The sequence below is a fragment of the Equus asinus genome, chromosome 16, assembly GCF_041296235.1.
Source record: "Equus asinus isolate D_3611 breed Donkey chromosome 16, EquAss-T2T_v2, whole genome shotgun sequence".
Classification (NCBI taxonomy): domain Eukaryota; kingdom Metazoa; phylum Chordata; class Mammalia; order Perissodactyla; family Equidae; genus Equus; species Equus asinus.
Window position 1 is genome coordinate 51425847 of NC_091805.1, and position 11160 is coordinate 51437006.

The 11160-nt window shown below is 56.4% G+C and overlaps 2 long non-coding RNA genes across 2 annotated transcripts; one reads left to right on the top strand and one right to left on the bottom strand.

Annotated features, from left to right (window-relative positions):
* Positions 1-460: 460 nt before the first annotated feature.
* LOC139040414 (uncharacterized) lies at positions 461-2547 on the bottom strand. The gene is made up of 2 exons (XR_011494954.1): positions 2253-2547; positions 461-1522 (listed from the first exon to the last, which is right to left on the bottom strand). It is a non-coding gene; the product is annotated as an uncharacterized lncRNA (long non-coding RNA).
* Positions 2548-4656: 2109 nt separating this feature from the next.
* On the top strand, positions 4657-10703 carry LOC139040415 (uncharacterized). Its single transcript, XR_011494955.1, has 3 exons — positions 4657-7490; positions 8780-9029; positions 9309-10703. It is a non-coding gene; the product is annotated as an uncharacterized lncRNA (long non-coding RNA).
* Positions 10704-11160: the final 457 nt, after the last annotated feature.

Here is an 11160-nt window from a genome sequence, read left to right on the forward strand (position 1 = left end):
TAAGGACTTTTCCCAAGGAATATTTTCAGATCTTTATGTCAACATTTATGGAATGCCTTACACACATTTCAAATAAAGTTTGTAATTAAACTAAATTTACTCATACTTTGGTTCGATGTTATAGAACAATGTGTTTTAAGCAATGCAGCTCCCTGCATCAGAATCACCTGGGGTGCTTATGTAGACAATGCGGATTCTAGGGCCCCAGACCCACCAAATCTCTTGGGATTGGAGCCCAGCAGGTAGTTTCTATAATCTCCAGCTGATTCTAGGACAACCCAAACTGAAGAAGCACTCTCAGAGTTTTAGACTGGGGATCCTTCCACAAGGGCAAAGAAGGCAAAACCTAGTCCTTTAAACGTAGACTTCAAGCATTAGACTCTGAGCTTCTTCAAAATGGCTGTCTTTCCTGTTTTACACACTCAGCCTGGAGTCTGGCGCAGAAATGGGAAACAAAGCAGGCGAAGAAAATCTTTTTATTTCTTTATACACATTTTGCTTTAATAGCCTCCAAAAAGACTGTTTCATTTCCTCTCACTGACCCTGTCCACCAGTTATGTTGGCCTTCGACACGTCGCTATAGCCACATATATAAATATATATCATACATTTATACACACGTACGCACCTTCTAAAGTACTGTGAAGACAGACTAGGCTTCAGTACAACTGGGGGCCTCTCACATGCCACTTAAAAATGACCACTGGTTTGCTTTACACAAGACTTCCAATGGGCTTGATCTGGCCAATAGTCCCAATTCCCCAGAGAGAAGTTGGGATAATAAAATGGGATAGCATATTTAGAGTGAGGTCAGTACACTTTGGAGATTGGAAGAGAAGAGAAATAGGAGGTGCTAGGCTAAGCAAGAGATGGCATCTAGGAAGTCACCACTTTCACCGTGTGGATTCAAAGAACTCAGGTGCTGCAGTGTAGACTGATGCCGAGCCTCACTGTGACCCAGCCGAGCTGCCCCGGGTACAGTGTGGATCTGTGGGGAGTGCTGGCTGAGCCCCACTGTCCAGCAGGGCCCTGCCGCTCAGTCGTGTGCTTAGAACTGCTGAGGAGCTCCTGTGTTGGGACCGTGTGCCCCATTCGCAGGAAGCAGGGTCCTACCTCCCCTGAGTTGACGCTCTGAGGACAGGAGCTGAAGCAAGAAATGTGCTGTGGCTGGTTCCCCTGCCACTGGGCATTGAGAAGCAGTGTCACGAGGTCCTATACCACTATGCATTTTGCTTAGTGCTTGGCCAAGCAGCCCCTGGCTGCTGGTATTCCACAACCGCAGGAAGGCTCCCTGCCGTCACCTGACCCCACCAGGCTGCCTCTCTGACTCCTTCTAGACCCTCCAGCAGGGTGCGAGGAGTGGGGCCCAGATCTCCTCAGCAGATAGGTAGCTGTGCAAAAGGTGGGCAGGCCCATCCTTCCTGCTGCTTGAAGGACCTCTGGTGGCTTCGCCTCTTGCAAGGCTCCTGGAAGGCAACGGTCACAAGACGGGAGTGCACGGCAGAGCCCTTAGGGATTTTGCCTGGAGATGGAAATAAAACACACAAAGTATGAGTCTGTTATCAGGCTCTGCTGGTGGCTAACTGGTGCTGGAGTGAGAGCTGAGTGGTGACAGCCAGGAGCATGGTGACAGCCTGTTAAGAGGATGAGCTGAGGGGATGCACTGTAGTCTGAGGAGCAACTAGTGCCACCAGCTTAGAGGAAAAGCTTCCCCACCACCTTGGGTGGTGATATTCCTGCCCAAAGCCACTGTACACCAGGTGGCCAGATCCCACCACTCCCTCTTCAGTGGCCAGTTCACCCTCCAGGGCTCCCGGGGCCGGTCCACGCTCTTCTCCAGGGCGGGACTTGGACAAAAAACTGCCACGGAGGAGGCGGCATCCGAGGACCGGGCCCGGTCCCCACCGCCAGAGCCGGTCGACTCGGAAGACCAGTGGGGAAAAGGCCAGCCCGGCGGCCGAGCCCGTCGCGCCCTCCACGGGCCTCCCCCGCAAGGCCCCGGCCGGTCGCCCACCTCCGGAGCGGGGCGCGGAAAGGGGATCGGCGACGCGGAAGGCCCGACCACCGGGCCGCCCTCGGGACGACGGCCGGGCACGGGACGAGCTCCCTCGCCCGTTCCCCCGCGGCGGCCCCCCACCCCCTCCCGGGGACGGAGGGGCACCGGCGGCTGCTGGTCGACCCGTCCGGGAGGCCCCACACCCCGGCCGGCACCGGGCGGCGCGGCGACAGCCACCTCCCTCAGTAGCCTGCACCTCCAATCTCCGGCGAGCGGGCGTCGCGCTCACGCCCCGGCGCCACCGGGCCAGATCCCGCCAGCGACGCCGGCCTCCCGGGACTCCGCCTCGGTCACCGCGGCCGAGTCCCGTCCCTTGGCCCGCGTCGCCGGAGCTCCGGAGGAAAGAGACGATATAAAAGCGGCCGCCAGGTGGCACCCGGCGACCGGCGACCGCCTCAGCGGGACGGAGCCGGAGCGCGGGCCCGCCGGGGAGCACAGCCGGGCCGCCGGGCCGCCCGATCCCATCCCGGCGCCCCCTCGGACCCAGCCTCCCGGCCCAGTGCGACCCCGGGGCGTCCGCCCGCGGGCTCCCGGCCGCCAAGGCGCAGCCCCAGCCGCAGGAGGGGGACCCGGAAAAGGTTTCTCGGGCGCTCACTGGGAAGGGGACGGGGAGAGTTCCCCCAGAGAGGCCAGGGGGCGGCCCGGGCCGGGCTGGGCCGGTGCCGCCGCTTCCCGGAGCGGCCGGAGCGCCCCCGGGGCTCCCGGGAGGACTTAGAAAATCAGGGCGGGCGGGGACGGTCAAACCGAAACCAGGCACGTCATCCGAGAAGGACCGTGATGACGGGAGGAGGAAAGCTTTCCAGCCCAGAGGGTCTGTCGAAGGCAGGCGGAGAGTCTACCCGCTGAAACTGACGAAGATGGGCAAAAGAAGCTAGCTCAGGCGCGGACATTTAAGGAAATAAAAAAACAAAAGCACGAGGTCGTGGAGACCTGGGGAAAAATCAACACTGAGAAATCTACCCTCTGAAACTGACGAGGATGGGCAACAGAGGCTAGTTCAGGTGGCAAACATTAAGCAAAAAATGGAGAAACACCAAGGGCGTGGAGACCTGGGGAAAAAGCAACACGGAGAAATCCATCCTCTGAAACTGACGAAGATGGGCAACAGAGGCTAGTTCAGGTGGCAATCATTAAGCAAACAAAAAAGAGAAACACACAAGGGCGTGGAGATCTGGGGAAAAAGCAACACGGAGAAATCCACCCTCTGAAACTGACGAACATGGGCAAAAGAAGCTAGCTCAGGTTGCAACCTTTAAGCAGAAAAAAAAAAAAGACGCAAGGGCGTGGAGAGCTGGCGAAAAAGCAACACTGAGAAATCTACCCTCTGAAACCGAAGAAGATGGGCAACAGAGGCGAGCTCAGGTGGCAATCTTTAAGCAAAAAAAATAAAATAATACAATGGCGAGGAGACCCGGTCAAAAAGCAACCCTGAAAAAGGTACCCTCTGAAACTGAGGAAGCAGGGCAACAGTGCCTAGCTCAGGTGACAATCTTTAAGCAAAAGAAACACACAAGGGCGTGGGGAGCTGGCGAAAAGGCAACACTGAGAAATCCACCCTCTGAAACGGACGAAGATGGGCAACAGAGGCTAGCTCAGGTGGCAATCTTTAAGCAAAAGAAACACACAAGGGCGTGGAGACCTGGGGAAAAAGCAACACTGAGAAATCTACCCTCTGAAACCGAAGAAGATGGGCAACAGAGGCTAGCTCAGGTGGCAATCTTTAAGCAAAAAAAATAAAATAAAAAAATACAATGGCGAGGAGACCCGGTCAAAAAGCAACCCTGAAAAAGGTACCCTCTGAAACTGAGGAAGCAGGGCAACAGTGCCTAGCTCAGGTGACAATCTTTAAGCAAAACAAAAAACAAAAAACAAAAAACAAAAAACAAAACCCACAATGGAGTGGAGACCCGGGGGAAATCAACACTGAAAAATACAAAAACAATGGAAGACCAATAGACAGAGCAGGCACTTTCACCTGGGGAGGAGGAGGTACGCATGGATGACCGATAAGCGCATGAAAAGATGTGAGCTGTTCCCTGGAAAAGCAAGTGAGAAAATTAGAGGGAGACATTGTGGGGACACATGGGTGAGACTGCCTTCTTCCAAATACCGGAACAGGATCAAACTGCTAGTGAGGTCGCGGAGAAGCCAAGGCAGTCACTCACGCCTCACTGGTGGTGAAGGGAAACGGTATGGCCTCTGTGAAAAAGGGCGTGGCGGGTTCCAAAACTGACACGCCGCGGAAACAACCACCGAAAGTGGCAACCTACATAAGCCTTTGGTGTATCTTGCCTCCTAAGAGCGTCTGTATGTAGCTGGAGCCTTGGGTCGTTAAGGCTTCCACAGTGATCTGTGGTGGGTGGGTGGGGGGGGGCCTTGGGCCTTGGGGGTCTCCGCTGGACCTCCAGGAAGTCAGCTTTTGTGGAGTCCCGTGAGTCCTTCCAGGGAGGGAGGCATCCAACCCGAGGGTGGTCTGGAGGGCACCACTCCCACCACTCCCGGGGGCTGGGGCGGGGGGCGGGGTGGGGGCTGCGGCCACGTTCCTGTTCATTCACACAGAATCCGGGGCATGAATGTTCTTAGCAGCTCTGTTCCACACAGCCCCACACTGGAAACCACACAGACGTCCTGCGAGTCCCATCCCTTGCTCATGTCGCCGGGGCTCCGGAGGAGGGCCACTCTGTAAAAGCGGCCGCCAGATGGCGCCCAACGACCGGCGCGGAGGTCTCTTTTTTTTTTTTTTTTTCCCAGCGGTGCACGTATTTCCCTTCCAAAAAAGAAGAACGGGAAAGGAGATGTTAAAGGCAAGCAGAGAGAGGAAAACTGTTGCAAAACAAAAGCTGAGCTCCCGTCCGAGGGAGGCCTCCTCCATTGGAGGCCTAGGAAATCATTCTGACAAAATGGAGGATCTCTGTCTTTGGTGTCGATTCCCTCAGAGGTCAAGAGAAACCTTTTCCAATGTCTTTATCAGGAGGAGACTAGAAGTTAGAGAAAAGTATCCTTTCGAGACTGAGAAAAACAAATTCTGATTTTGCATCAGCTTCCCTCCGATCTTGAAACTCATTGACTTGATTCCATTCTGTCGACGGAAATAATCCGGAACCAATCTATCCGTGAAAATCGGGGTGAGTTTATTCTGAGCTAAAATGTGAGGACTGTGGCCCAGGGCCTTTCTTCCCGAAGGAAGAGAGGGCGCCCGGGAAGTGGGGTGTACAGAGTGCTTCTAGACCCCCAGAGAGAACGTTTCACATAGGATCGAAAGGTCCCTTGGATGATAGTCGCGAGACTGCTCTGTCGGCACAGCGATCGACAGACACTGCTGGGTGGCAGGTCTGTTGTCTGGGCCTGGGTGGTCACAGGGGAGCCGGATGGTCAAAGGTGAGCGCAACCATCCGTTCTTAGCCTAAGGAAAGATGCCTCTCCTTAAGGAAAGGCCCGAGCACGGGGAAGCTGCTCCTTTCCCTTAAGGGCATTGGTTCTTGCCGTAGGAAATGTTTAAAGTGGATCTACGATGCGATGCGTGCTCGACGGCCACGTCAGGCCCTTTTCGAAAAACACTGTCAGGCCGAATTAGGCCGACACCCAATGGCTTCCTCATAGACTCCAATAGATCCTATCGCTCGCCATTTCTATCTGTCCACTCGTTCCAATTTTAGGCCACTTGACCACGAACAGGCCTTTTTCTCAGATTATTTTCCCCGTGAAACTTTGATCACCTTTTCACAGACGAAACGATCTTTACTTTTTAGGCCCTCTTGCCTGAAGGCAGCCATCTCACTTTCCTTGAACACAAAGATGTTTCCCATATTCACTTTTAGTGGCTTTTTGTTTTGTTTTGTTTTGTGTTGTTTTGTTTTGAGGACGATGAGCCCTGAGCTAACTCCTGCCAATCCTCCTCTTTTTGCCGAGGAAGGCTGGCCCTGAGCTAACCTCCATGCCCATATTCCTCTATTTCATATGTGGGACGCCTACCACCACGTGGCTCGCCCAGCGGTGCCACGTCCACCCCCGGGATCCGAACTGGCGAACCCCGGGCCGGCGAAGCGGAACAGGCACACTTAACCAGCGCGCCACCGGGCCGGCCTAGTGGCTTTCATCACATTTGTTAAGTAGATTTTTTAACCCTCACGAACCTTAATTTTGGTGAAAACTAAGAAGTCAGCAATTAGGAACTGTCCTTCCCATGAGCATTCCGTCGCTTGGCCAATTTCTAAACACTTGGCCACTTTTAGAAACATGGGATTTCATAGGTTTATCTTTTCCTTCGCTTTATTTGATTTCATCTCACTTTAGTTTTTGGGTGAGGAAGATCGGCCCTCACAGAGCTAACGCCTGTTGCCAATCTTCCGTTTTTGTTTTTTTTCCCCCCTCCCGATTTTTCTCCCCCAATCCCCCCCATGACATAGTTGTCTATCTTAGTTGAGGGCCCTTCCAGTTGTGGCATGTGGGACGCCGCCTCCACACGGCCCGACGAGCGGTGCTGTGTCCGTGCCGTGCCCGGGATCTGAACCGGCAAAACCCTGGGCCGCCGAAGGGGAGCTTGTGAACTTAACCACTCGGCCACGGGGCCGCCCCCGTCCGTGGACTTTTTTATCACCTGATTTCACCTCGCAAAACTTCAAAGCTTCAAGTTATCAGAGAGGTTTGGGAAGTTGTTTTTATTTATTTAATTAATTTATTTTTCGAGGAAGACGAGCCCCGAGCTGACACCTGCTGCCAATTCTCCTCTTTTTGCCCCGGGAGAGTGGTCCCGAGGTAACATCCGTGCCCATCCCCCTCCCCTTGATAGGCGGGACGCTGACCACAGCGTGGCTCGCCAAGCGGCGCCACGTCCGCACCCCGGATCCGAACCTGCGAACCCCTGGCTGACAAAACGGAACGTGCGAACTTAACCGCTGTGCCGCCGGGCTGGCCCTTCGGGAAGTTATTTTCAGGACACGGGCCATAAACTAGAATCACCGCTACAGGTTTATCGGAGCGACATCAGCGTTTGTGGTGGATTGAGTCGTCCCCTCTGTCTCTCCCCTCCAGGGCACAACCAAAGGGACGTCTATCGACCCACCCACCAAGGATTCCCCCCCCCCCCCCCCCCGCACGGCACAGCAGGATGCCTGAGAGATCCACGCAGCCCTACAGCGGCAAGTCACATTCGCACAGTCAAAATTCAATGGCAGAGACAAAACGTTAAGGTCAGTGAGAGGGAAGAGAATAACCGGCCCAGAGCAACGGTGTGAAGAACACGGAGAAGACGGGTCCTAGACGCCGGGGTCCCCGGAGCAGCGATTTCATCAGAGGCCCGCAAACGTCCACGATCTCCACACCACGTTTATGGCCGACTGCGTGCGTGGGTCCTTTGGAATCGACCAGGCTACCGTCCGGGCCACTTTGGGACATCGTGTCCAGCTGCCCCGAGCGGTGGAGCTGTCGTTCGAGTGTAAGATGGGGCCCGTCCGGGGAGAGAATGGGGACGGGGAAAGGGAGGCCGCGGGAAGTCACAGAGTCTGAGGTGTTCGGGGGAGACCGACTCTTCTGAAGTGGAGGTGGTAGAAGGAGAGCAGCAGGATTTTTGGATTTTTGTTCCCTCTGTTAGGTATCTGGGTCCGGAGGAGAGTGGGGCGGGGGGGGGCGGGTGGTGGTGGTGGTGGTGGGTGTGAGGCTGAGGCGGGGCTGGTGTTTCCTTTCCGAGTCAGGTGGAAGAGCTCCTCCAGTGGAGGTTTTTAGACAAGGGGTCTGGTCTGGCAGGATGGGAGGTTGCGGGTCGAGCCACAGGGGAATCTGTCGTAGCTCAGACTCGGGCCTTTGAAGAAATAGACAGAGAGAGGAGTTTTGCTCTGTCTGTCACCGCAGCCGGCACCTCAGGAGCAACAACAGGAGGCTTCCCGAATGAGTGAAGGGGCAGGAGCCAGCGTGCCCCGTGCCTCTCTCAGCCCTGCGCCGGCAGGGAAGGAAGCAGGCAGGCAGGCCTCAGGGCTACTCCCGTCCTACTGACCGGTGGTCCCTGTCCCGGCCCCGCCCCCACTCTCCCCCTGACCCTCACCGCTCCCCAGCCCTCTTCTCAGCCAGAGAGGCGATGGGGGGGGCGGTGCGGTCCCAGAACAAGTTTCCTCTCATCCGCCATCATCTTGCCACCCTGACGACTTGGCCCGAGATCCGGCCTAGGCTGTACCCGTGTGTGGTTTTCCTGTGGACAAGGGGGCCGGTTCACCATTTCGGAAGAAACCCCTAGCCTTCCACTGCCGAGTCGAGTCGCTGGGACTCGCCAGCCTAGGAGGGGGGAGGGGGGAGGGGAGGTCAGGCGCATTCATTCCGATGGGCCTGGCGTCAGGGCTTCATTCAAGTGCAGGAAGCTCTCTCCCATGGCCTCGGGCTTTTTTCCATTGAATGGCTTTCTTCAATTCCCCCACCCTTAGGCCGCAGTCCACCAAGGGCCGGGAGGCAGGGAGGGAAGATGTTGGGGCAGGGTGGCTGTCTAAGAAACTCGCCTCATCTGGGGCAGAAAGAGTGCCCCCCTCCTTTCTCTAACCCTACTAGACTGCTTGAGGATCACGGACGGTTTGGCTCATCGATGAGCCCTGCGTTATGGGCCCGGCAAGCAAACTCCTAACTGGCAACCCGCCGCTCTAGGCGTGTGTGGGTTTTTTGATCATTCACCTTCAAGTTCGCACATCGGTCCGTGTCCCCCGCCCCGGCTTCCCATGGGAAATCCTCCGTCTCTTTCCACAGACTCACTGGCGACTTCACACAGTGCCTGCCTCCTCCTGGAAGGAAGGAAGGAAGGAAGGAAGGAAGGAAGGAAGGAAGGAAGGGGCTGACCCCGTGGCCGAGCGGTTGAGTTTGCACGCTCCGCTTCAGCGGCCCCGGGCTTGGAAGGTTCGGATCCTGGGCTTGGACACGGCACCGCTCATCAAGCCACGCTGAGGTGGCGTCCCACACGGCAGAACCAGAGGGACCCTCAAAGAGAATATACAACTAGGTACTGGGGTGCTCTGGGGAGAAGAAGAAGAAGGAGGAGGAATAAAAAGAAAAGAAAAGATTGGCAATGAGCTTGGGTGCCAGTCTTTAAAAAAAAAAAAAAAAGAAGAAAGATGGACAAACAGGAACGAATCCCACTGACGGCACCTCCAAATGGTGGGGGGCAGGGGGGTGGGGGGGGTGGGGAGTGGCATCATCGGGCCAAGGGTGACTCTAAGCGTGATCCCGTGGTTGTGTTATTTGACATTTTATCGAATCGATTTATTATTTTATTTTTGAGGAAGATGAGCCCTGAGCGAACATCTGCCACCAATCCTCCTCTGTCGGCCGAGGAAGACTGGCCCTGAGCTGACATCCGTGCCCATCCCCCTCTACTTTCCAGGTGGGACGCCTGCCACAGCGTGGCTCGCCAAGCGGTGCCGGGTCCTGCGCCCGGGATCCGGACCGGCGAACCCGGGGCCGGTGGAGCAGAACGTGCGAACTTCACCGCCGCGCCACCGGGCCGGCCCCCGGAGTTGTTTTGAAAATCCAGTAAGGGGCTGGCCCCGTGGCCGAGTGGTTAAGTTCGCGCGCTCCGCTGCAGGCAGCCCAGTGTTTCATCGGTTCGTTTGGATCCCGGGCGCGGACACGGCACTGCTCATCAAACCACGCTGAGGCGGCGTCCCACATACCACCGCTAGAAGGACCCACCACGAAGAACACACAACTATGTACTGGGGGGCTTTGGGGAGAAAAAGGAAAGACAAAAAATAAAATCTTCCAAACTCCAATAAAACTTTGAGTGAAGACGACGAGGAGGATGCGAAACGTATCTCACGCCTCCGAGCCGAGCCGTCCGTTTAGGTTTAGGAAGGGGGACGAGGACCCTTTGTAAGCGACATCCCTTTTTAAGCACCATTCTAAACCACAGAACAGAACTCCCTCTCCTCTACCCGGAGCGAGGAGGTTCCTGGGTGTGTCAGAGAGGGTCACGTCCTCTGCAGCACGAACGAACCGCCAGGGTTCGGCCACGGGAAAGAATTTCTTCCTCTCCAGGGGGACTAAAAGTCGCCGACGGCAGCGGGCGTAGGTGCTATCCTTCCCGTCCAGGAAAGGCAGGGAGAACTTCAGCCGTGAAGAGAAGGAGGTCTTCCTCACTCCCCGTTTTGGGAGGGCCCCTTTGGCAGGGGAGTTTTGTCTCCTGATTTCAAGTCAGGAAGAAAAGGGAGAGAGAGAGAGAGAGAGTGTGTCCTTCTCGTGCCAGGTCGGTCTGAGGGGGACCTCCTCTGGTTTCCTCCCTTCCCAGGGAACGCCGTTCGCTCCTTCTTCTAGAAAAAGCTCCCAAAGCACCACCGCCCAGGATGGTCGACCTACGCCCATCGTCCCTCCTTTCCCAATCATTTCTACCACGACAGAGGGACAGAGGCCCCGGCCCCATCCCCATCCCCACCCCCACCCCATCGCCTGCCTCCTTGATGGCCAAAGGAGCTGCCTCTGAGAATGGAACGGGGCTTGGAAACCTTCTACAGGGGTGACTCTCACCTGCCTGCCTGCTGGGAAAAGCACCACGCTGTCCATCGGACTGCTCTTTTGGGCAAACGTAGGTGTGCCACATAGCGATCGACAGCTATGGCGGGGGGGGGGGGGCGGTGGCGTGGTGGTGCCCAGGATCCACGACACGGGACGGCTGCGGAGCACGACAGCCCTAAGACCTTGAGGGAGACGGGGTGGCGCGTGAATCCTTTCGGAACGAGAACGACAGGAAACGCTGACGGGGACGTGTTCTCGTCTCGAGAACACACCAACGCCTCGCACGGTGTCTGACCCGGGGTGCCTCTGACTTTTGTCATCAGAGACGATCCTCTCGACCGCCCCTCACGCTTTGGGGAAAAGGGGAGAGGGACTCGGTAGCACGGGAAAAGCCATCCATCCGCCCTTCCTTTCCGTCTTCACGGCTCCTTCTCGTGGAAAACGAGGAAGCCGTCCAGAGGAACGGAACACTGACCCGGGCCAAAGCGTGGCCCAGCCTGAGCCTCCAAAACCTTCTGCTAAGTGAGAGGTGCCAGACATCCAAGGCGACCTACGTTGCGATTCCATGCAGAGGAGAGAGCTAGAACGGTCCAACCCTAGAGGGCGACAGCAGATGGCGGCGG